General features: G+C 42.8%; 1 protein-coding gene across 1 annotated transcript in view; it reads left to right on the top strand.

Moving 5' to 3' along the window:
• Positions 1 to 24,095, top strand: part of LOC126249073 (uncharacterized) — a 215,600-nt gene extending 191,505 nt beyond the window's left edge. The window contains exon 5 of the mRNA XM_049950725.1: positions 23,659 to 24,095. The gene's annotated coding sequence lies outside the window, so the exon portion shown is untranslated. The remainder of the gene's footprint in view (positions 1 to 23,658) is intronic.
• Positions 24,096 to 24,745: the final 650 nt, after the last annotated feature.

Consider the following 24,745-nt stretch of genomic DNA (forward strand, 5'->3'; position numbering starts at 1 on the left):
ACGTAAAAGCCAAACTGCTGTCTTCAGTGTTCCTGCCTTTAGTATACTATCCTCTCCATACTTCACAACCTCTTGTTTCTCCATCATCGCTCTTCTTTCTGCAAAATCCGGGTCTTCTAAGAAGTAACTGCGCTGGGTGATCATGTCTTCGGATCCGTTCACGGCAGGTATTCATGAAAAGTAAACATCCTCTTTCACAGTGACACTGTGATTATTTCGACCCTTTGATACAAAGCTTTCTTGTACTTCCGGTAGACGCAATAACCTTTACGGATTTCTTAAGTTATTGATTTATTTGTGGAACTTTCTGTTCTTGTGTTTAGAGGATCCTCCTGTTTGAAAAATACATCAGCAATGAGAGAACTGTACCACTTGGGAGTGACGTTCTGTTCTTGTTTTAGCTTAAAAACACTTATCTCTCGTCTAGGTCCCATTTTATTTATTTTTTTGTTTACCCTGATCAGATTACGGCCTGCAGTTCGTGTCTTACATCTTACTAGGGTTTCATATATACAGCATTTTTACAGCATAAATACATGAAAAAGAACAGTAAATTTAGTATGGTAAGTAGTAGTAAAACGATGTAATTCAGTTAAGAATGATTTGAGTGCACCTAATGACTTTGTGCATAACGATAGGGACGAACAACTAATATCGTTAATACTACTACTGTTACAACTACTACAGCTACTACGAGAGCGTGCTGAAAAGAAGTCTCCCTGTATTTTTTTTAAAACTCATAAAGCTTTTACATAATTCAAACGTTATTTACATTCTACATCTATATTCATCGAGCCTACATATTTGCAGCCCTCTGCCGTTAGAGGGCTCCGAACTGAAGCGGCGTACAACGTAGCTACACTGATCAACCAAAACACTATGACCACGTGCTTTATAGTGTGTTTGTCCGTCTGTGGAACGAAATAACGAAATACATCACTGACTTTGCGTATCGAGGGTCCGATAGTTTGTTGGTAGATTTGTAGAGGTATGTGACATTAGATGCCTGCGCACAGATCATATAATTCGCGTTAATAACCAGCCGCTGATTTGCGTACTCGGTGATGGCGCCCAGCAGCGACCCACATGGCCCCCAGAGGATTCACATCAGGCGATTCTGGTCGCTGAGTCATCAACGTGAGTTCACTGTAATTCTCCTGAAACCGCTATAGCACGGTTCTTGCTCCAAGACACGGACAATTATACCGCTGAAAGATAACATCTCAGTCGGGGTGCCATCCAGCATCAAGTGATGCAGGTATTTTGCAGCTGTCAGCGTGTCTTCGAGTACTACCATAGGCCCCACACAAGCGCAGGAGAATGTCTTCCACAGCATAATACTGCTCTGACCAACGTGTGTCCGCGACGTGCTGCATATTTCGAGCAGCTGTTCACACACGTTTTCATTGATCGACGGTCGAGTCCCTATGGTCCCGTGCCCACTGCAATCTTAATTGACGATGTCGTCGGGTCAACATCTGAACACGTGGGGGTGGTTTGCTGAGAAGCTGTAACGTACGATAAACGATGTGCTCCGAAACATTTGTGGGTACACCAGCATTATGCTCTTTCGGCAGAAATGCCACAGATCACTATCTGATCTACTTCACAGAGCAGACAAGCCTCCGAACCCCACATTTTGTGAAGAGTCATGGACGTTCAATCATTTAGCGCCTAGTGGTTAGTTTCACTGTGCTAACTCTTTTCGCACATGCTCACGACAGTAGCACTTGAACATTCGACCAGCTTTGCCATTTTCGTGATACTCGTTCATAGGCTCTGCGTAATAATAACGCACCCTTTGTGAAAGTAGCTTATCTCAATGGATTTCCTCACTTGCAGCCCATATCTGTAATGGTGTTTCGAATTCGAAGGGTTCGTCCACACATGGAGAACCCTTTTTTCAGCATGTCAATGCCAGACCACACACGAGCTCTGCGACATCTGCAACAATCCGACACCTTGGGTTCACTGTCATAGATCATGCTTCATATAGTCCCGACTTGACTGCATCTGATTTTAATCTGTTTCCCAAACTTCAATAAAACCTTCGAGGACTTCACTTCGATAATGATGATGCGGTGCAAGCAGAGGTGAGGTTGCGACTCTGTCAACAATGAAAAATATTCTACAGCGATGAATCAACAAACTGGTCTTTCGTTGAGAGAAATTTATTCGTCACTAGGGTGAAGATGTTTAGAAAAAATATGTAGAAATGTGGAATAAAGATGTAGAATGTTAATATCGTTCGTTTTATTTAAGAAGCCTTAAGAATTTTCCCATAAGATGTGCGGAGCAATTACTTCTCAGCACGCCCTGGTAGTACTACTGCGGCTGCTAATAATGATAATAACTGTGGTGTCACCGCCAGACACCACACTTGCTAGGTGGTAGCTTAAATCGGCCGCGGTCCATTAGTACATGTCGGACCCGCGTGTCGCCACTGTCAGGATCGCAGACCGAGCGCCACCACAAGGCAGGTCTCGAGAGACTGACTAGCACTCGCCCCAGTTGTATGACGACGTTGCTAGCGACTACACTGACGAAGCCTTTCTCTCATTTGCCGAGAGACAGTTAGAATTGCCTTCAGCTAAGTTAATGGCTACGACCTAGCAAGGCGCCATTTGTACCATTGCATGTATCTCAGGATAGTCTCAATTGTATCATCAAGAATGCTGTATACCAAAGGACGATATAAAAGTTAAGTGTTCTAGTAGCTACGTTCTTTTCTTTATCACATTCATCACGTATCCTGTTCCAGACTTAACGCCAGACGGCGTGAGTTGACGCGTGCCCTTTCGGCTACTTCACTGTGGCACTACAATAACAATAGTAATATCGCCAGATACAAAATGAATTTATTAGTGTACAAAAGTGTTTTTTTCTGACAAAGTGAGTTCTGAGGGAGAAAACAAAGAATCCTGGGAAATGAGGAAAATCTGGAATGTTATTCAGTTCTCTGATGTAGTATGGGAGGTCACTCCAAGGGCGTATTCCTGCTGCTTAAAAGGATTTCAAGAAAGCAGCTAAAGTGACAGAGTAGGACAGAAAGGATTTTTCTTTTACTGGAAGGAGCATCCCAGTAATGTTGTTCAGACAAGAGCATTACGGTCGATGTGAGATATGAAGGAGTGCATATGTTAATAAGACGCTTGTCTGCACGTAGACACGATTGTTGAGCCGGAAACGGTAGAATATGATCAAGAAGACGAATGTCACAGGTATATCGTATACAGCTTCCTGTAGACAAAAGCAGTGTCGCAGAACGACCTGATAGCTCTGTTTGTACTATCTGATAAATCACTTATGTATATGCAGAAGGTTGCAAATCCTATTATGCTGCCCTGGGAGTACCTGATGCTACTTTCGTTTCTGTGGATCATACACGGATCATTACACTGAGGTGGCACAGCGATACGCGCACATACAGAAGGCGGTTGTATTGCGCACGCGAAGTATAAAAGACTGGTGGTTGTCGCAGCTGTTATTTTTACTCAAATTATTCACGTGAAAAGGTTCCCGACGTGGTTATGGCCGCTCGACGGGAATTAATAGACTTTGAGCGCGGAGTGGTATTTGGAGCTAGACGCATGGGGCATTCCATTTCGGAAATTGTTAGGGAATTCAGTATTCCTAGGTCCACAGTGTCAAGAGTGTGCCGAGAATATCAAATTTCAGGCATTACCCCCCCCCCCCCCACGGACAACTAAGTAGCCGATGACCCTCACTTAACGACCGAGAGAAGCGGCGTTTGCTAGAGTTTTCAGGGCTAACAGACAAGCAACACTGCGTGAAATAGCTGCAGAAATCAATGTGCGACGCACGACGAATGTATCAGCTAGGACAGTAAGGCGAAATTTTTTTTGTTTATGGCACATGGAAGGAGACGACTGACGGGAGTGCCTTTGCTAACAGCACATCAACGGCAGCGCCTCTCCCGGGCTTGTGACCATATCGGTTGCACCCTGAACGACTGCAAAACTGTGGCCTGATCGAATGAGTCCTGATTTCAGTTGGTAAGAGCTGATGGTAGGGTTCGAGAGTGACCCAGCCCCCCGAAGCCATGGAGCCAAGTTGTCAACAAGGTACAATGCAAACTGTTGGTGGTTCGATAATGACGTGGGATGTGTTTAAATGGAATGAACTGGCTCCTCTGGTCCAACTAAACCGATCGTTGACTGGAAATATGCTGGGCTACTTTGAGACCATTTGCAGCCATTCATGTACTTCGTGTTCCTAAACATGTCACCGGGCCACAGGTTATTAATTATGAAGACCTAAATTTGTGAAAATCCTGAACTTTTAAAGAAAATAAAACGCGAACACTGTTCAGTTTTGCAGGTTACTTTCTTGAAAGTCTCTTCGGGTTTGCTGCCGGATCCTAAAATCAACTTGACTCGATATTACGGCGATCCAACTCGTCGCCATCTTCAGGAAAATGCTGCTTCTGCTGATGAGTCCCGCTGAGAACTGACGCCAGGTTGCAAATCGACTTCCTATATAGGCCACCGTTCAGTACACGGCGCATGCGCCGCCCATCACAGTTTCTGCCTTCCAAAACAGGGAGGTGGCGCCGCCCTTAGTGAAACACTGCTGGCAACGATATATCGCAATCAAGGCCGCACCGAAGAACGTTCAGTTTTGATGCGGATAATACAGGATTCCACGTCTTGCTAAGAGGAAACCCATTGTATCTGTTAATTAAATTATCAGCCAACCTAATTTTAATCGCCTCTTTATAGACATTGTTCCAAAAACCGGAAATGTTGGGAACCACCACATTTTCCTCAAATTTCATATTGTGTCACTCATTTAGGCAGTGTTCTGGTACCGCCGATTTTTCCAGCTGTTGTAGCCTCGTATGACGGCGATGTTCCTCACACCTGTCATGCACTGTACGAATCGAACGGCCAACGTAAGCTTTCCCACATTGACACGGAATTTTGTACACGTCGGGTATCCTAAGTCCCAAATCATCCTTCACAGAGCCGAGCTGAGCCCTAATCTTAGAAGGTGGACGGAACACACTCTTAATGTTAAAATTCCTTAAAATTCGTCCAATCCTAAACGATAAGCCTCCAGCATAAGATAGAAAGGCCACAGATCTATGTTCCTCTTCGTACACCTTTATACCCTCTTGCATAAATAACTTCCTGACACAATCGAATTTCCTGTAAAAAATGTAAATAATACTTTAAAGTTATTCAGTATAAAGTCAATTTCCCTTTATAATGTCAGTATGTCTTTAATTATTTTTTTGTTTTAATTCATTATCAACGGCAATGCTCCTTGGTTTGTCACGTAATTTCCTTTCAAGATGTTCAAGGATGTTGTACTGGTGGCAAAATTAGTTAAAGCAAGTATTTCGAGAACATCATTTCTGCTATTGTTCCCAACGGTCTATTAGAGTAATATACCGTGAAAATGTATTATGTTATTATCGTGTTCTGCGTGCGCCCAGGTAGCTGAGTGGTCAGCGTGACGGAATGTCATGCAAAGGGGTCCGGGTTCGATTCCCGGCTGAGTCAGTGATTTTCTCCGCTCTGGGACTGGGTGTTGTGTTGTTCTCATCATCTCATCCCATCGACAAGCATTTCGCCGAAGTGGCGTCAGCTCAGAAGATTTGCACCACGCGAACGGTCTACCCGACGGGAGGCCCTAGCCACGCATTTCCATTTCCATTGTGTTCTGCAGTCCGTTGACTGGTTTGATGCAGCCCTCCACGCCACTCTGTCCTCTGCAAGCCTCTTTATTTCTGCATAACGAACGTACATCCATTTGACCCTTCTTACTGTATTCGGACCTTGGCCATCCTCCATAATTTTTAACTCTCACGCTTCCTTCTATTACAAAATGACGCTTCTTTGATGCCTAAGGTGTGTCGATCAATCTATCCCTTTATCTGGTCAAGTTTTGCTATAAATTTCTTTTTTCCCCTTTCCGATTCAGCATCTAATCTTCAGTATTCTTCTGTAACATCACATTTCCAAACCTTGTTCTCTTCGTGTCTAAACCGCTTATCGTTCACGCTTCACTTCTGGACAAGGCTACACTCCAGACAAATAACTTCAGAAAATACTTTCTAACGTTTAATTTTTTTCAGTGGTAACAAACTTATGTTTTTCAGAATGCTTATCTTCGTATGTCAGTCTGCATTTTATCTCCTCTCTACTCCGTCCATCATCAGTTATTTTGCTGTACAGTTAACAAGATTTATTCACGTCTTTAAGTATCTCATTTCCTAATATAGTTCCCTCAACATTGTCTAACTTAATTCCACTACATTCAAGATCACGTGATTTACTGTTGTTTATTTTCATCTTATAGTTTCTTTCCCAGACGCTATCCATTCCGTTCTCCCAAGACTTTTCCCGTCTCTGACAGATTTACAATGTCACCGGCAAAACGCAAATTGCCGGCCAGAGTGGCCGAGCGGTTCTAGACGCTACAGTCTGGAACCGCGTGACCGCTACGGTCGCAGGTTCGAATCCTGCCTCGGACATGGATGTGTGTGATGTCCTTAGGTTAGTTAGGTTTAAGTAGTTCTAAGTACTAGGGGACTGATGACCACAGCAGTTAAGTCCCATAGTGCTCAGAGCCATTCGAACCAAAACGCAAATTTTTAATTTCTCCTGTCTACATTTCAGTTCTCTTTTCCGATTTCTCCCTGGTTTCCTTCACAAATTGCTCAATGTACACATTTAATAACATCGGGATTAGGCTATAACCTAGCTTCACTCACTTCTCAATTGACGCTTCCCTCTCATGTTCTCGACTCTTAAACCGCAGCCTGGTTTCTGCACAAGTTATAGGTAACCTTTAGCTATCTGTGTTTTATCCCTCCTACCCTCATAATTTCAAAGAATGTAATCGATTCAATATTGTCAAAAGTTTTTCCTAAACCTACAAATGCTATAACCGCAGGTTTCCCCCCCTTCAATCTGCCATACGCGTTCCTACATTTCTCTGGAACCTTAACTGATTTTTCCCAGTCTGGGCTTCTATCGGTGTTCTCATTGTTATGTAAACCATCCGTGTCAGTATTTTGCAACTATAACTTAACTTATAATGCGGTAACAGTCATAGCTCTCGGCACCTGCCTTTGTTTGGATTTCATTTTTCCTAAACGCTGAGTGTATTTCGCCTCTCATATACCCTGCACACTAGGTGGAATAATTTTGTCATGGCTGCCTCTCCCAAGGGTTTCAGTAATTCAGAGTGAATGTCGTCTACTTCAGGTGACTTGCTTCCGCTCAGGTCGTTCAGTCATCAGTCAAATTTTTCTCTTAATTACAAATCTCCTATCTGATGCTGACCTACATCCTCTTCTCTTTTTTAATATTGTTCTGAAGTTAATTTCTCTGGCACAGACTGTACTCATACACCGTACACTTTTCAGCTGTCCTTTCTTTACTTAGTACAGGCTTGCCTTCTCCAAAGGTTCTTTAATTTTTCAATGAACGACACCAATTTTTCCCAAGTCATACAATCCTCCTCAGCCTCGGTTTGTCCTGGAGCCATATTTGTTAGCCATTCTTTACTTTCCGTCAAACTCATTTTTTAGACATCTGTATTTCATTTTGCCTGCTCCATTACTTGCATTTTTATATTTTCTCCATTCGACAGCTAAATTCAGTATCTATAGTGTTAAACAAATATTTCTAACAGGTCTAATATTTTGTTTACGTGATCCTCTGGGACCGTGACCATTTGTTATATACTGGCTGACAAAAAAGTGAAGTGTCCAAAAGATATGGTCGGACTTCAATGAAACTTCGTACACGCACACATCATTGGAGAGAAAACAAATGAATAGATAGTTAGTTACGTGTTCCATAGATATTTTGAGCGATTCTTTTATCGACATGATGTGCAACGAGTCAATATATATATATATATATATATATATATATATATATATATATATATATATATAATTAACCTAAAATCACTTCTTCTGGACATGTTCTCTTCCACAGACGAATTTCTATTTAATAACGAGTAGCCTGTTCATCACACACACACACACACACACACATATATATATATATATATATATATATATATATATATATATATATATATATATGTGTGTGTGTGTGTGTGTGTGTGTGTGTGATGAACAGGCTACTCGTTATTAAATAGAAATTCGTCTGTGGAAGAGAACGTGTCCAGAAGAAGTGATTTTAGGTTAATTTTAAAACTTGCTTTGCTTGTTCACAGATATTTTATATTGTTGGACAAACGATCAGTAACTTTTGTTGATGCATATTGAAATAAGCTCTGCGCCACAGTCAGATTTAATAATCCGTAAAAAAGGCACTCTTATGAGATCTCTTTGTTGTCCGGCTGTCTGTCTGTGTGTCAACTAATACAACATCACGTAATCGTGGGATAGAAATCAAACGCCGGCCGAAGTGGCCGCGCGGTTCTGGCGCTGCAGTCTGGAACCGCGAGACCGCTACGGTCGCAGGTTCGAATCCTGCTTCGGGCATGGATGTGTGTGATGTCCTTAGGTTAGTTAGGTTTAACTAGTTCTAAGTTCTAGGGGACTAATGACCTCAGCAGTTGAGTCCCATAGTGCTCAGAGCCATTTGAACCATTTAGAAATCAAACTGAACGCGAGTGTATTTCGCCTCTCATGTACCCTGCACACTAGGTGCAATAATTTGGTCATGGCTGGCTCTCCCTAGGGTTTCAGTAATTCAGAGGGAACGTCTTCTACTGCAGGCAACTTGATTTCACTCAGGTCGTTCTGTCATCACTCAGATTTTTCTCTTAATAACATATCTCCTATTTCATGTTGACCTACTTCTTCTTCTCTTCTCTTCTCTTCTCTGAAGTTAATTTCTCTGGTAGAGACCGTGCTGCAGACTCAGTGCTGCTGCAGCCGTAGTTTCACGGGAGCAGCATCCAGCAGGTAGACGGGCGTGCAATGGAATGAGGCTTTCATACTATGTCTACAGTGGACGTACATAGACGGCGCTCAAAGCAGTTACGTGAAGCGTATTTAATACTTACAAAAAGATCTGAAAATGGTTGATTCATTCTAATGAAATAACTTGGCTAGAACACAGTAACCCATAAAGGAATCTTTAAATTACTCCAGATAGATACAATATTCCGGTCTGCAGAGCGCTCTTGGCAAGCGGGGTGAACTCAGCCTTTGAGAAGTAGCGGCTCCGGTTTCGTAAACTGACATACGGCCGGGAGAGCGGTGTGCTGACCACATGCGTCTCCGTGGGGCTGTGGGCTGAGGATGATACGGTGGCCGGTCGGTACCGTTGGTACTTCATTGCCTGTTCGGACGGAGCTAAGTTTTTTCTAAGATAAAATAGTAACATGAGCCGTATCTAAATAAAACCGTAAGATAACCACCCCAATAACTGGGCATAAAACAAATTCTTAAAACAGGAAGTCCCGACTTGACTTTGCAATTACGATGTCTGGGAATGAGTCATTTGTGGGAGGAGGGGGGAAGGGAGGGGACGTAATTAATGAACATGAAATGGAACCCATTAGAAAAGCACAACGAAATTTATGTAAGAAATTTAAAAACTTGCGTCATTGACTCATAATAGCCTTTCTTCTTACTATTGAGCTGGTCATTCAGCAATTGTCCGTCGACTGGACACGTATGCTAAAGTATTTCTAACTCTTCCAATAAAGCAAGCTTTTTGTCTTTCCGAGCACAACGTAAGATGAAGAGATCATCAAGCGTGGCTGGCTGGTGCCCTGCAGTTCGGCAAACGTAGAGTGCTGCTTTACTTGACCTTTTCCGGTTAGCAAATGCTCATAAATCTTGTCTTAAATATTCTTCCAGTTTAACCAATGTAGAATTTATGCCAGGAACTGCATTCCACTTTGTAAACAACAGAGAAGTTATACCAATCTTTAGAGGCAGCTCATTATGCACGTAAGAACTGTGAACTTGATAATGCAATAAAAAAGCTACACGAACCTCAAGATTTTTGAATAACTTAGCTATCTGATACGACAATTTCCCCATAAACGCACACTGAAGAGCCAGAGAAACTGGTATAGACATGCGTATTCAGATACAGAGATATGTAAACAGGCAGAATACAGAGTTGCGGTTGCAAGGCCTATATAAGACAACACATGTCTGGCGCAGTTGTTAGATCCGTTACTACTGCTACAATGGCAAGTTATGAAGTTTTAAGTGAGTTTGAACGTGGTGTTATAGTCGGCGCACAAGCGATCGGACACAGTACCTCGGAGGTAGCGATGAAGTGGGAATTTTACCGTGCGACCATTTCACGCATGTACCGTGAATATCAGAAGTCCTGTAAAACATCAGATCTCCGACATCACTGCGGCCGGAAAAAGCTCCTGCAAGAACGGGACAAACGACGACCGAAAGGAAGCGTTCACCGTTTCAGAAGTGCAACCCTTCCACAAATTGTGCAGATTTCAATTCTGGGCCATCAACAAGTGTCAGCGTGCGAACCATTCAACGAAACATCATCGATATGGGCTTTCGGAGCCTCAGGACCACTCGTGAACCGTTTATGACTGCACGACACAAAGCTTTACGCCTCGCCTGGGCCCGTCCACACTGACTTTGGACTGTTGATGAATAGAAACATGTTGCCTGATCGGGAGAGTCTCGTTTCAAAGTGTATCGAGGGGATGGACGTGCACGGGTATGGAGACAACCTCATGTATGCATGGATCCAGCATGTCAATACGGGACTGTTCAAGCTAGTGGAAGCTCTGTAATGGTGTGGGGCGTGTGCAGTTGGGGTGACATGACACCCCTGATACGACTCTGACAGGTGACACGTATGTAAGCATCCTATCTGATGACCTGCATCCATTCATATCCACAGTGCATTCCAAACGACTTGGGCAATTCCACCAGGACAATCGGTTCAAATGTTTCTAAGCACTATGGGACTTAACATCTGAGACTTAGAACTACTTAACCCTAACTAACCTAAGGACATCACATACATCCATTCCCGATGCAGGATTCGAACCTGCGACCATAGCAGCAGCGCGGTTCCAGACTGAAAGGCCTAGAACAGTTCGGCCACAGCGGCCGGCTCCACCAGGACAATGCGACAACCCACATGTGCAGAACTGCTACAGGGTGACTCCAGGAACACTTCTCTGAGTTTAAATACTCCCACTGGATACCAAACTCCCCAGACATGAACATTATTGATCATATCTGGGATGCCCTGCAACGTGCTGTTCAGAAGAGATCTCCACCCCCTCTTACTGTTACGGATTTATGGACAGCCCAGCAGCGTTCATGCCTACAGCACTACTTCAGACATTAGTCGAGTCCATGCCACGTCGCATTGCTGCACTTCTGCATTCTCGCGGGGGCCCCGCACGATATTAGGGTGGTGTACGAGTTTCTTTGGCTCTTCAGTGTATATGTCTGTGGTGGTGAAAAATGACTCGATTGCGTATTGTTCCTGCCACCCGATAATTTTCCTTTATATAGTCTATCTACGATACATGGACTATAGCCATCGGCAGATGAAATAAACTCTAAGTTATGAAGCTCTCTTTTTGTAGATAAATTGCTGAGGGGGACGGTTCAGAGGCGGCCAATCATTGATCTAAAAAACTTTGTTTGTGCTCATACGGATCACATGGTGGATCATGGATAATTGCATTACTGGTTGTGGGCTTTCTAAAACATCAAAATGAATAGTATTGATCACAAACTGCAATTGTAAATCTACATAATTAAGACGTGCGTCATGCTTCGTAACCTCATGCGTACAAGGCATGGTGGGATGTAAAGCATTAAATTCTGATACACTAGTGTCAGTCCTCGACGAGGGAAAGGGAAATTTTATCAAAATTCAATGAAGGCGCAGTTAGGCGATGAAATCTGGGGCCACTGGCAGAGTGTGATAACAGTCGACAGCCAGCAGGCCAGGCCAGGTAAACATGGCACTTGCAGGCACGGAGCTGTGACGGTGGTATTGCACGTACAATTTGTTTTGAGTGGCGCAAGAATGAGGCAGGAAACTGCAGCGTTGCTTTAAGTTATTGCGATGTATGCGGCGGGGCAGTAGACCAGAGCCAAGAGTGGCGATTTGTAAGTGGCTGACATGTGGGAATTTATCCCTGCCATAGTTTCTGTCTCTCTTTGACCCTACGTCAGACGTGAGGGAAAAAACAGTATAAATAGACGGGCAATTTTAGCTTGGGACTGAGTGTGCCAGGTCAGTCGAGCGTCGGGATGGGCCTGTGCTGGTCTACGCTTATAGGGACCAGTCTGGCAGCAATGTTATAAGTATTCTGCACAAACTTGTACTTTGTTTTCATGTACTTATTCGGGCTATTTTCCGCCTCCGGGGACAAAACACTGGGGCAGGACGGAACAGCAGCCTGGAACTTGGAGATTGCACAGTCTGCCTGAAGGAGGGTAGTGACAGTGGTCTGCAGCGGGTCCAGGAGGGGCTAGGTTCCTCTCGAGTCTACGGGCCATGTTCCCTTTTCACCTGGCTGATCAGGGTCCGGGCGAGGTGTACGCTGCAGGAGACGCAACAGCGCTGTGACAGTGGCAGGTGTTGCTATCCAGCAAGCACTACTAGCGGAAAGTTGCGTACAGTGTCGAGTAAGGCGCGGGTTCCAGTCCGGTCCTGTCCTGGGAGCAGCGGCGTTCTGAGGGCCACGGGTGACCAGTACATCCACCTTCATCCCACGGTCGGACAGAGCAGGCCAAACAGGCTGGAGGGCGGCGAGGTCCAGGGACTGTAGCAGTCTCCGGAATTGCAGGCAGCGGAGCAGTGGCAGTCATAATGCCCCGGCAGTAGGTGACTTCCATTGGCGGGTGACCTTGATAACGGCAGCAGTGGTGTCGGCATAGCAGAAGTCTGCTGAGCCGGCTGGACTCGCGGGACAGTGCGCGGACGGCACGCCGACACTACGCTTCACCCATCGAGTACTGTAAATTATCGGAATGAACAAATGTTGTTAGCCTAGAAGCATCCACATCAGATCCATAGAATATTACAAATACGTCATCTAAATACCTCCGATAAACAAGCATTTCATCGTGTATCTGGGAGTATCCCTTAAGTGTGAGACTACTTTGGAGCACATTACTTTTTTCAATGTTTTGCAAAAATAGATGTTAGTAAGGAAGCTGGCTGGTAGCTGTTTTAATTTATCGTGTCACCTTTTTTAAGAAGACATTTAACAATTATTTGTTTTAATCTGTCTCGAAAAATCCCTGTGCCAGTGATCCATTGCATATTTCACTAAGGACATTACTTATTGAGTTGCAAGAACTTTTCAGATTTCTGTTTGAAATTCCATCAACACTACATGAGATTTTATTTTTTTTATTTTTATAATTCTATTAATTTCAGTGAAAGGACTAGGTGCTACTTCTAGTTGCTTAAAATTTGGTACATGCGAGAAAATATATTAAAAATGTTTTTAATATTTTCTCTTTCTTCTTCAACTCAATTATTTAATCATGTTTTTGTTGCTACATTTAGAAAGAGATTGTGAAAGGTACCTGCAGCTTGTGAATTATCAGCCACACCACTGTCACTTAGCTTAACTGGCACAGGATTGGTACAGGATCCTGTATACTGACTGTCTGCCTGTCTCTCATTTGACATTATCCCATATAGTTTTAATCCTATTATCTGAATAATTAATTTCTGTCATATGCATACTTTCTGACATTTTAGTGACTTTCGTTAAAATATTAGAGTATTTTTTGTAGTATGCAAGTAATATTGGATATTGACTTAGTCCAGCCTTTATAAAAAGTTCCCTCTTCTTCTTACATGAGATTTTAATTCCTTTAAGTTTCCATAGTTTACTTTTTTTAATGAATTTTCTGAATTACTATTTGGGAAAGTTACTTTCAAATATTGACACAAATTTTGCATGGAATACATTGAGTTTGTCATGAGCATATCATTCTATGTATACGTCATGCCTTACAAACTGTTTTAACTTACTCTTAAAACATTGTATTGTTTTTTCATTAATAAGCCTCACTGCTTGGTATATACGAGCTTCAGGGCTGTAAGGTGCTGTATTGTTAATTGGAATTGCGTCGCTATCATGAACAGATAGTCCATTAACAATTGGGTACACATTAATTGTTTCAGTCTGAGCACTGTCCATAAAAATATTGTCAGTCAGTGTCCTACTATCTTGCTGCACACGACTTGGAGAACTGATAACTGAAATGAGACTGAAACACTAAAATAATGGTTCCATTTCATTTTCCATGTTTTTTAAGAAATCTGTAGTGAAATCTCCACAAACTACTAAATGTTTCTTCTCGATCGACAGCTAGCTCAGTAATGCTTCTTGACTTCTCATAAAAAGCTAAAAGTTTCCTAGAAAGGACCTGTAGACTGATAAAATTACGAGAAGTATTCTGCACTGTGCTAGGGTGACGAAGTGATTTGGGCATTTGTATGATGCTAGTCTATAATCGCTGATATTAAACTTCTCCGACCTTGTGGTTACATGGTGTGCACAGAGCCACAGAACATCTATCACTTGAGAATTTTTCACTTCTCTCTATGCATAGAAGAAGCTCATCCGTCTTGTTCTCTTGTTCCTCAGACCCCTTAAGTTGTGATGAGACTAATTTTATTTTTCAGAAAACTATTACATACATTATGATCTTGTTTTGCTCTCGTTTCCTTATATACTGTCTGTCTGTAACCTGACACTAACCTACAAAATGAGCATCTATGACTCCAGTAATAACACGGATATTGTCCTGTGCTCTTGTGGCCGCTCATTACAGTTTTAGCAAGATATTCAGTAAATCTTTCCCTCCCCCTCCTATTCAGGTGCAGGCCGTGATATGTGTGTCCCCATGTCCCAATTACAGAAAGAAGCTCGGCCAAGATTTGAGACTTTGTTTCAGTCAAAAGCAATTCACTAAGCTCTTTAATCCAAGACCTCCACAAATGCCACACGAGTGTCTGCTGTAGCTGCTCCTATTTCCTCCAGGTCACATTTAATACTATTGTCTAAGTTGCTAACCAGGCTATTTCCTGCTCTTCCTACTCTACCTGATCCTCTTCATCAAAACTCTGTACAAGGCCCCTTATGTTCTCTCTCACCTGGATAAGCTTGGCATTTAGTTTCACAATGTTTGTGACCTGATATTCTACACGAGGCTTTTCTTGTAGCATTTGGGCTCCATCCCTCCCGTGACTGTTACCAAGCAGCAGGACTCTTTTCTTTCTATCTAATTTTCAACCGACTTAGCCTTAAAACTGTTCCTACGACTCTGCTCCACTCTGCTTTTCTCATAAACTGGTTAAGGCTCTTTTTTATATTTCAGATAACAAGTCAAACTGATTGCTAACGAAAATTTCAAATGTGACTCATGAGATTTTCTCCTTTTGCGTATTACTTAGCACCTTTTCCCAGTTCCCACTGTCTCTTTTTCCCCTTAAAACTATCTAATTTAAAATACGCCATTTCTATTTCTGCTTGAAGGGCACAAATATTTCGTCCTTGTTCAACAATTTTCTTGTCTCGAGTACGAAATTTCAGGTCTATGGGAGTGCCTCATCTGACACTTTTAGATCTACGATTCTATGTGACAGGTAGAATGGCCACCAGAATGCATTAGTGATTTTCGTGTTTTGTCTTATGACAAGGCATGGTAGGGTATATAAAGGGCGTGATCAACATCAGGTGTTGAGCGATCAGTATGAAGGACACAGAGATGAGGTGTACTCATGCGAGACAGCGGTATCAGCACCTGACAGGGTTTCAGAGCGGCCTCATTGTGGGTCTCCAATTGGTCAACTGGTCGAACTGTGCAGTATCCAAATTTGTGGAGCGTTCCACCAAGTCTGAAAACCACAAGTTAGGATCGTCGTACTGTGCACCAAGCACATCGCAACTCCTCCAAGTCTGACTGCACCATTCGAGTACAAGTAATGAATTCCCTGTAACATTCTTTGTCATTGGTCAGAGACTAGCAGCAGCTGGATTAGGATATTATCGTCCCAAGCGTGGACTACCATTAATACCACAACACAAACGGTTGCGTATAGAGTGATGTCGTGACTGGGAAGCATTGACTGCTCAAGAATGGCGTCGCATGTTGTTCGACGGTGAACTGTTGTTCTGTACTACTCTGGATGACCATCATCGGCGAGAATGATGGTGACGCTGAGAGGAATCCCATTCTTCCAATGTTTGGAAAGGCATAGCGGTGTTCTTGTGTAATGTGGTGAGCCACGGGCTATGGCTTCAGCTCACGGCTTGTAGTTATTGAGGGAAAACTGAAGCATCGGCGTTGTGCCATGGACATCCTGCACCCTCGTGTGTTACCTCTCACGGAACAGTGTCTTGGGGGCATTTTTCAACAGGAAAAACTCGTCTACACATGGTACGTCCCTCTGTGAACTGTCTGCCTGATTTTGAGGTATTCCCGTGGCCAGCCACATCCAGATGTATGCAATGGGATCAGCTCCGCCCCAGTGCCAGCGTTCAGGATATCAATGGTGATTTACATCAGAAGTGGCACACCTAGTCTCAGGAGAGGATAAAAACTCCATACTACCAAGTGCTTCGTACGTTTGACTCGATTTTGTAATTACTAAAATAACATCACGTACCCTCTCAACCTGTGAAGTTCCATTTCATTTCCTCTCCTCATTCTAAGTACTTCCCTTTCTTGTCAGGTGTTATATGTTGTTCAAACGCAGTTCATTAAGAAAAACCTTGATAACAGATAAACGTTTCTTTTCGAATGTTGTAAGTTAAAGTTGTGCGGATGAGTTATTTTCCAGTGCAGTAATTCGTGCTTTAGATATCATTACGACCATTTCGTTTTTGCCAGTATAGGACATAATTTAGAATGAAATTTCTGGACGATAATTGTGGTGTCACTGCCAGACACCACACTTGCTAGGTGGTAGCTTAAATCGGCCGCGGTCCATTAGTACATGTCGGACCCGCGTGTCGCCACTGTGTGATCGCAGACCGAGCGCCACCACACGGCAGGTCTAGAGAGACGTACGAGAACTCGCCCCAGTTGTACGACGACGTTGCTAGCGACTATACGGACGAAGCCTTTGCTCTCATTTGCCGAGAGACAGTTAGAATAGCCTTCAGCTAAGTTAATGGCTACGACTTAGCAAGGCGCCAATTGTATCAGTGCATGTATCATACGAGTCTCATTTGTATTGCCACAATCTCCAGATGTTTCATCAATAACGATGTATACAAGGACGGATTAAAAGTTAAGTATATTCCAAAGATACGTATTTTCTTTATCACATTCATTAAGTCTCCTGTTTCAGACCTCACTCCATCCTTCGTGAGTTAGCGCGTGCATCTTGGCCGCCTCTTTCAATTAGTGTGCGTAGTGTTGGCAAGTCTGCCGACACTACAATAATCCTTCATTTTATCTATCAGTGTTCATAATACACCCACTCTATCGTTTTCGATATACACTGGAATACAATATAACCACCTGCTTAATAGTGTCTTGCTCCACCTTTGGAACTCATTACCGTAGCGTATCTGCGTGGCATGACTCCGACAAGTCATCGACAAGTTTCCGGAATTGCGCGGCAGCGTATGTCTATGCTCAAGTCACGCAGGTGTAGTAAACTGCTGCCGGGTGGTTGGTGGATGCAGAGGTGGCACCCTATAGCGTTACGGTTGGGCGGCATCGGGTTCGGAGCAGGCAACTTATTGTTGCCAAGACATCCGCGTGAGTTCACAATCACGTTACACAAACCACTAGAGCACGATTGTTAGCTTGTGACATGGGAACTTACCCTAGTAGATGTTGTCATCCAGAAGGGAAGACGTCAGGCGTGAAGGGATGCAGGTGGTCTGCATTAATGTTCACGTAGTCAACAGCTGTAATGTTATCAGCGATTACTATCACAACTCCCCTGGCAGCCCAATTGAATGCCCCCACAGCATAATGCTGCCCTTAGAAGCCTGCGTCAGTGGCACGGTTCATTTTTCGAGCAACTGATAGTCCGCTGCTAAGCCCCGTGGTCCATGGTCTAGGGGTAGCGTCTTTGATTCGTAATCAAAAACGTCTTCGGTCCCGGGTTCGATCCCCGCCACTGCCTAAATTTTGATAAATAATCAGCATTAGCGGCCGAAGACTTCCGGCATAAGAAGTCAGCCTCATTCTGCCAACGGCCTTGTCAAAGAGGGCGGAGGAGCGGATAGAGGTTCAGGGCACTCTCTTGTCCTAGGGGTGGGAAATTGCCCCTAAAGGCGGAAGAATCAGCAATGATCAACGACAAGAGGATGCAGAAGGCAATGGAGACCACTGCATTAAAGACACGTAACGTGTATCCGCAGGACATGTGGCCTGTAATTGAAGAAGTGTCATGATGATCTCTCCATTGGCAAAAGATTCCGGTATAGTCCCCCATTCGGATCTCCGGGAGGGGACTGCCAAGGGGGAGGTTACCATGAGAAAAAGATTGAATAATCAACGAAAGGATAACGTTCTACGAGTCGAGGCGTGGAATGTCAGAAGCTTGAACGTGGTAGGGAAACGAGAAAATCTGAAAAGGGAAATGCAAAGGCTCAATCTAGATATAGTAGGGGTCAGTGAAGTGAAGTGGAAAGAAGAAAAGGATTTCTGGTCAGATGAGTATCGGGTAATATCAACAGCAGCAGAAAATGGTATAACAGGTGTAGGATTCGTTATGAATAGGAAGGTAGGGCAGAGGGTGTGTTACTGTGAACAGTTCAGTGACCGGGTTGTTCTAATCAGAATCGACAGCAGACCAACACCGACAACGATAGTTCAGGTATACATGCCGACGTCGCAAGCTGAAGATGAACAGATAGAGAAAGTGTATGAGGATATTGAAAGGGTAATGCAGTATGTAAAGGGGGACGAAAATCTAATAGTCATGGGCGACTGGAATGCAGTTGTAGGGGAAGGAGTAGAAGAAAAGGTTACAGGAGAATATGGGCTTGGGACAAGGAATGAAAGAGGAGAAAGACTAATTGAGTTCTGTAACTAGTTTCAGCTAGTAATAGCGAATACCCTGTTCAAGAATCACAAGAGGAGGAGGTATACTTGGAAAAGGCCGGGAGATACGGGAAGATTTCAATTAGATTACATCATGGTCAGACAGAGATTCCGAAATCAGATACTGGATTGTAAGGCGTACCCAGGAACAGATATAGACTCAGATCACAATATAGTAGTGATGAAGAGTAGGCTGAAGTTCAAGACATTAGTCAGGAAGAATCAATACGCAAAGAAGTGGGATACGGAAGTACTAAGGAATGACGAGATACGTTTGAAGTTCTCTAACGCTATAGATACAGCAATAAGGAATAGCGCAGTAGGCAGTACAGTTGAAGAGGAATGGACATCTCCAAAAAGGGCCATCACAGAGGTTGGGATGGAAAACATAGGTACAAAGAAGGTAGCTGCGAAGAAACCATGGGTAACAGAAGAAATACTTCAGTTGATTGATGAAAGGAGGAAGTACAAACATGTTCCGGGAAAATCAGGATTACAGAAATACAAGTCGCTGGGGAATGAAATAAATAGGAAGTGCAGGGAAGCTAGGACGAAATGGCTGCAGGAAAAATGTGAAGACATCGAAAAAGATATGATTGTCGGAAGGACAGACTCAGCATACAGGAAAGTCAAAACAACCTTTGGTGACATTAAAAGCAACGGTGGTAACATTAAGAGTGCAACGGGAATTCCACTGTTAAATGCAGAGGAGAGAGCAGATAGGTGGAAAGAATACATTGAAAGCCTCTATGAGGGTGAAGATTTGTCTGATGTGATAGAAGAAGAAACAGGAGTCGATTTAGAAGAGATAGGGGATCCAGTATTAGAATCGGAATTTAAAAGAGCTTTGGAGGACTTACGGTCAAATAAGGCGGAAGGGATAGATAACATTCCATCAGAATTTCTAAAATCATTGGGGGAAGTGGCAACAAAACGACTATTCACGTTGGTGTGTAGAATATATGAGTCTGGCGACATACCATCTGACTTTCGGAAAAGCATCATCCACACAATTCCGAAGACGGCAAGAGCTGACAAGTGCGAGAATTATCGCACAATCAGCTTAACAGCTCATGCATCGAAGCTGCTTACAAGAATAATATACAGAAGAATGGAAAAGAAAATTGAGAATGCGCTAGGGGACGATCAGTTTGGCTTTAGGAAAAGTAAAGGGACGAGAGAGGCAATTCTGACGTTACGGCTAATAATGGAAGCAAGGCTAAAGAAAAATCAAGACACTTTCATAGGATTTGTCGACCTGGAAAAAGCGTTCGACAATATAAAATGGTGCAAGCTGTTCGAGATTCTGAAAAAAGTAGGGGTAAGCTATAGGGGGAGACGGGTCATACACAATATGTACAACAACCAAGAGGGAATAATAAGAGTGGACGATCAAGAACGAAGTGCTCGTATTAAGAAGGGTGTAAGACAAGGCTGTAGCCTTTCGGCCCTACTCTTCAATCTGTACATCGGGGAAGCAATGATGGAAATAAAAGAAAGGTTCAGGAGTGGAATTAAAACACAAGGTGAAAGGATATCAATGATACGATTCGCTGATGACATTGCTATCCTGAGTGAAAGTGAAGAAGGATTAAATGATCTGCTGAACGGAATGAACAGTCTAATGAGTACACAGTATGGTTTGAGAGTAAATCGGAGAAAGACGAAGGTAATGAGAAGTAGTAGAAATGAGAACAGCGAGAAACTTAACATCAGGATTGATGGTCACGAAGTCAATGAAGTTAAGGAATTCTGCTACCTAGGCAGTAAAATAACCAATGACGGACGGAGCAAGGAGGACATCAAAAGCAGACTCGCTATGGCAAAAAAGGCATTTCTGGCCAAGAGAAGTCTACTAATGTCAAATACCGGCCTTAATTTGAGGAAGAAATTTCTGAGGATGTACGCCTGGAGTACAGCATTGTATGGTAGTGAAACATGGACTGTGGGAAAACCGGAACAGAAGAGAATCGAAGCATTTGAGATTTGGTGCTATAGACGAATGTTGAAAATTAGGTGGACTGATAAGGTAAGGAATGAGGAGGTTCTATGCAGAATCGGAGAGGAAAGGAATATGTGGAAAACACTGATAAGGAGAAGGGACAGGATGATAGGACATCTGCTAAGACATGAGGGAATGACTTCCATGGTACTAGAGGGAGCTGCAGAGGGCAAAAACTGTAGAGGAAGACAGAGATTGGAATACCTCAAGCAAATAATTGAGGACGCAGGTTGCAAGTGCTACTCTGAGATCAAGATGTTAGCACAGGAAAGGAATTCGTGGCGGGCCGCATCAAACCAGTCAGTAGACTAGTAGACTAATGACAAAAAAAAAAAAAAAAAAGCCCCATGTTCAACAACGCGCACTGAACCGGCGGATTCGAAACCATCGTGGCTCCACCAGAGTTGTACTCTGGGTCACATCTGCCACTTATCGCTGTCGATCCCGGTTTGCACAGCGGGAAAGCCTCCAGAGTCCACGTTCTGCAGTAAGACATGGACGTCTAACAACTTGTCATCTATATGTATTGTCACCGTCCTTCAACCACTTTGCATAGATATTCCTGACATCTCTGCCTCGTGATGACTGGGTGTTGTGTGATGTCCTTAGATTAGTTAAGTTTAAATAGTTCTAAGTTCTAGGGGACTCATGACCATAGATGTTAAGTCCCATAGTGCTCAGAGCCATTTGAACCATTTTATTCCTGACAGTAGACACGAACAGACGATCAGATTCCGAGATGCTCGTTCCCAGGCATCGGGCGAGAAGAATCTCCTTTTTGTGAAAGTCGCTTATTTCAGCACATTTACGGCCCGTATCGTCGCTAAAATGATTCCCCATTTGTCTCTGTTGCGCGAACATACGTTCGACACCGCGCCACGCGCACTATTCGCCAGCAGGCGGCATCCAGTCTCGCGATTAGCAGTTGTCATAATATTTTGGCAGCAGTTGCTACGCATATAGCATCAGCGACTTTATGTGACATGTTGCGGTAATGACTGCTTAATACAGATGTTTCTATGAAGCTATCTTACTATTGTACTGAAATACAACACAGAACTCTTAAATAAGTTTATACAGGGTGATTAAAAAATAACTGTACAAGTTTCGTGGGTGTAATGCATGCATTAAAATAAGACTAAATTTTTAAATGAAGGTTTTTTCTGAAATTGCTTTATTTCCGAGTTATGATGCATAATATCATTTGTGGTAGGCATTAAATCATGTGTATTTAGAGCCTACTGGAGATCCGATCATAAGTACCCTCCGTATAACTGCCATCGTAGGACTTTCTCAACCAACTGTATTGCGCCTGCTACGGAGACAGCAGTTCCATCCATATAAGCTGCATAAGGTAAAGAAGCTGACATCTGTAGACTACCGTACAAGTCAGAATTTCTGTCAGTGTTTACTTGAGCACCATGCTACTGATCCACTGTTCGTTCGTCGGGCACTGTTTACGGATGAGTGCCTATTTACTCGTCTGGGTATCGTGAATGCTCATAACATGCACGTGTGGGCGTAAGAGAATTCTCGCGTAACTGCCGTAAGAGGATATCAAAATTGTTTTGCAGTGATTATTTGGTGTAGTATAGTGTATAGTCAGTTACTCAGACCGGATGTTATTCCACAGCGCCTGACTGGCAGAGTGTATCGACAGTTTTTGGAACTTGAACTGGGTGGTCTGCTTCATGATGTCCCACTCGCTACACGAAGCAGAGTATGGTTTATGCACGGCGGTGCGCCTGCACATTTCAGTTGACGGGCAAGAGAGTGTCTCAATGTTTCTTATCCCGATAAGCAGATTGGTCCTTCAGGACCAGTTGTTTGGCCCCCTAGATCTCCAGATCTACATTTCCTGGACTTCCACTTTTCGGATCGTCTTAAGGAGCTTATGTACGGTGCTGCGACTGAGAATCCGGCACAACTACAGTAGCAAACTGGAAATGGCTGTGCAACTGTGCAGAATGATATGAACGGAGCCTGCTATGTTCCTCGAAAGGCAAGACGTTGAGCACGTCACTGTCTTCGTCTACATGGACATCATTTTGAACGTGTTCTGGGATAAATGTACAGTACACAGTTGTGTTGAATTTCGAATCCCTTCGTGTCTTTCCTTTCTGAGAATAATTATTTTAATGGTGTTTGTGTTCCACTTACGAGCCCTACACTGCTGTATAACTCTGAAATAAAGCAAAACATTAATTAACATTTCACTCTTATTTTGATGCACACATTACACCCATGAAGTATTTACAGTTATTTTCCAATCACCAAGAATTAATTTTGAGTCATTTGTGATTCACTTTTGATCCTTTTTCTAATGCATATGTTGAAATAAAGAAATTTCACACACAACTTTATTTAACATTTTACTGTTATTTTGATGCATATATTACATCCACCAAGTGTATAAGCCACTTTTGAATCACCCTATATAAGGGAAAAGCAGCTTTGTGATGCAGAGTTGTATTAGCGTTCTTCAAAACCAATCGTAATTTCAGGTTATGTGTGCTCCAATACATAGTTCCACACTGGATGATCTGAAGTCTTGATTGTGGTACTTTAAAATGTTCATAAACTGAAATGAAAGTTGATGAAAGATCAAAATCAATCTCGTCTACAGCGTTGTTCTATTTTTCAGGGTACAGCTTCCGTGAGATGCTTCCGTGACGTGTCGTTCTGCTTAGGACAAGACACCTGGCGAACACTTCGACGGCCACGGTTTTCTAGATCATGGCCTGAGAGAATTTCTGATCGAAGAAAAACCTGCCAATTATGTCTTGCTCTTTTCCTTAGGTTCAAGTTATACACAGAAAAACTATTACTATTTTTCTTAAAAAAGCAAGGTGAGATATCTTAAGTAGTTATTTTAGAATACCTGTTTGAAGAATGTACGTCTCTTTTGTTTAAAGATAATTTTAACCAGAATACGTGAGTGGAACGAACCCTACACATACTTCTGTATTTAAGCTTTTTATAAACTTTGTGAAAAGTGTGAAGCAAACTTACTCTACAAAGAAATGCTGCAGTGCTAAATTCAAGATTGTATTCACGATTTCAATCTGTTAGTGAAAGAACAAAAAAAAAAAAAAACACCGGTTTTTGGGTCACGATAAAAATGTGTGTTAGTGATTGTTATATTTTACTTCCAATGTTTTACTGCAGAACTCAGTTTCTGAAAAAGCATAAAATGACAATAAAGAATTAAATAATCAAATTAGTAGGAGATTTGGAAACTGGATATTTGTTCTAAGATTCTCTTTTGAGCTGTGACAGAAGATTATATCTTAAAAGTGTTTCAACTATGTAGACAAGTTATTTACCTTAATGGAATGTCTCAGTCAGTGCTTTGTAGGACATAGTCACGTATCAAATCATACACCACTAATGGCCTGTTAAACAGCTGGATTCGTTGAAAGGAAGTCCCAATTCGTGCTTGAGCCCATACCGCGTATTGCAGCGCCAGCAAGGAACAAAATACACTACCTGCCCTCCTCAGTCAGTGGTGCAGGCAGTCAGACGACATTTTGATGTTTATCAACTTCGTGTTCACAATATCACCTCTCGAAGAAATAATGTAATTCAGAAGGGCTGTTGAACCTCAGTAGAGGAAAAGCTACTCAGGTTGTATAGTGTCAAGATTTATTTAACATTTCCGGCCAAATGTTTCTACAAAATAGCAGTATTGCTGAGATTTAGTAAATTTCTGAACTGAAAATGTGTTCTGT

Source organism: Schistocerca nitens, chromosome 3 (genome assembly GCF_023898315.1).
Source record: "Schistocerca nitens isolate TAMUIC-IGC-003100 chromosome 3, iqSchNite1.1, whole genome shotgun sequence".
NCBI lineage: Eukaryota > Metazoa > Arthropoda > Insecta > Orthoptera > Acrididae > Schistocerca > Schistocerca nitens.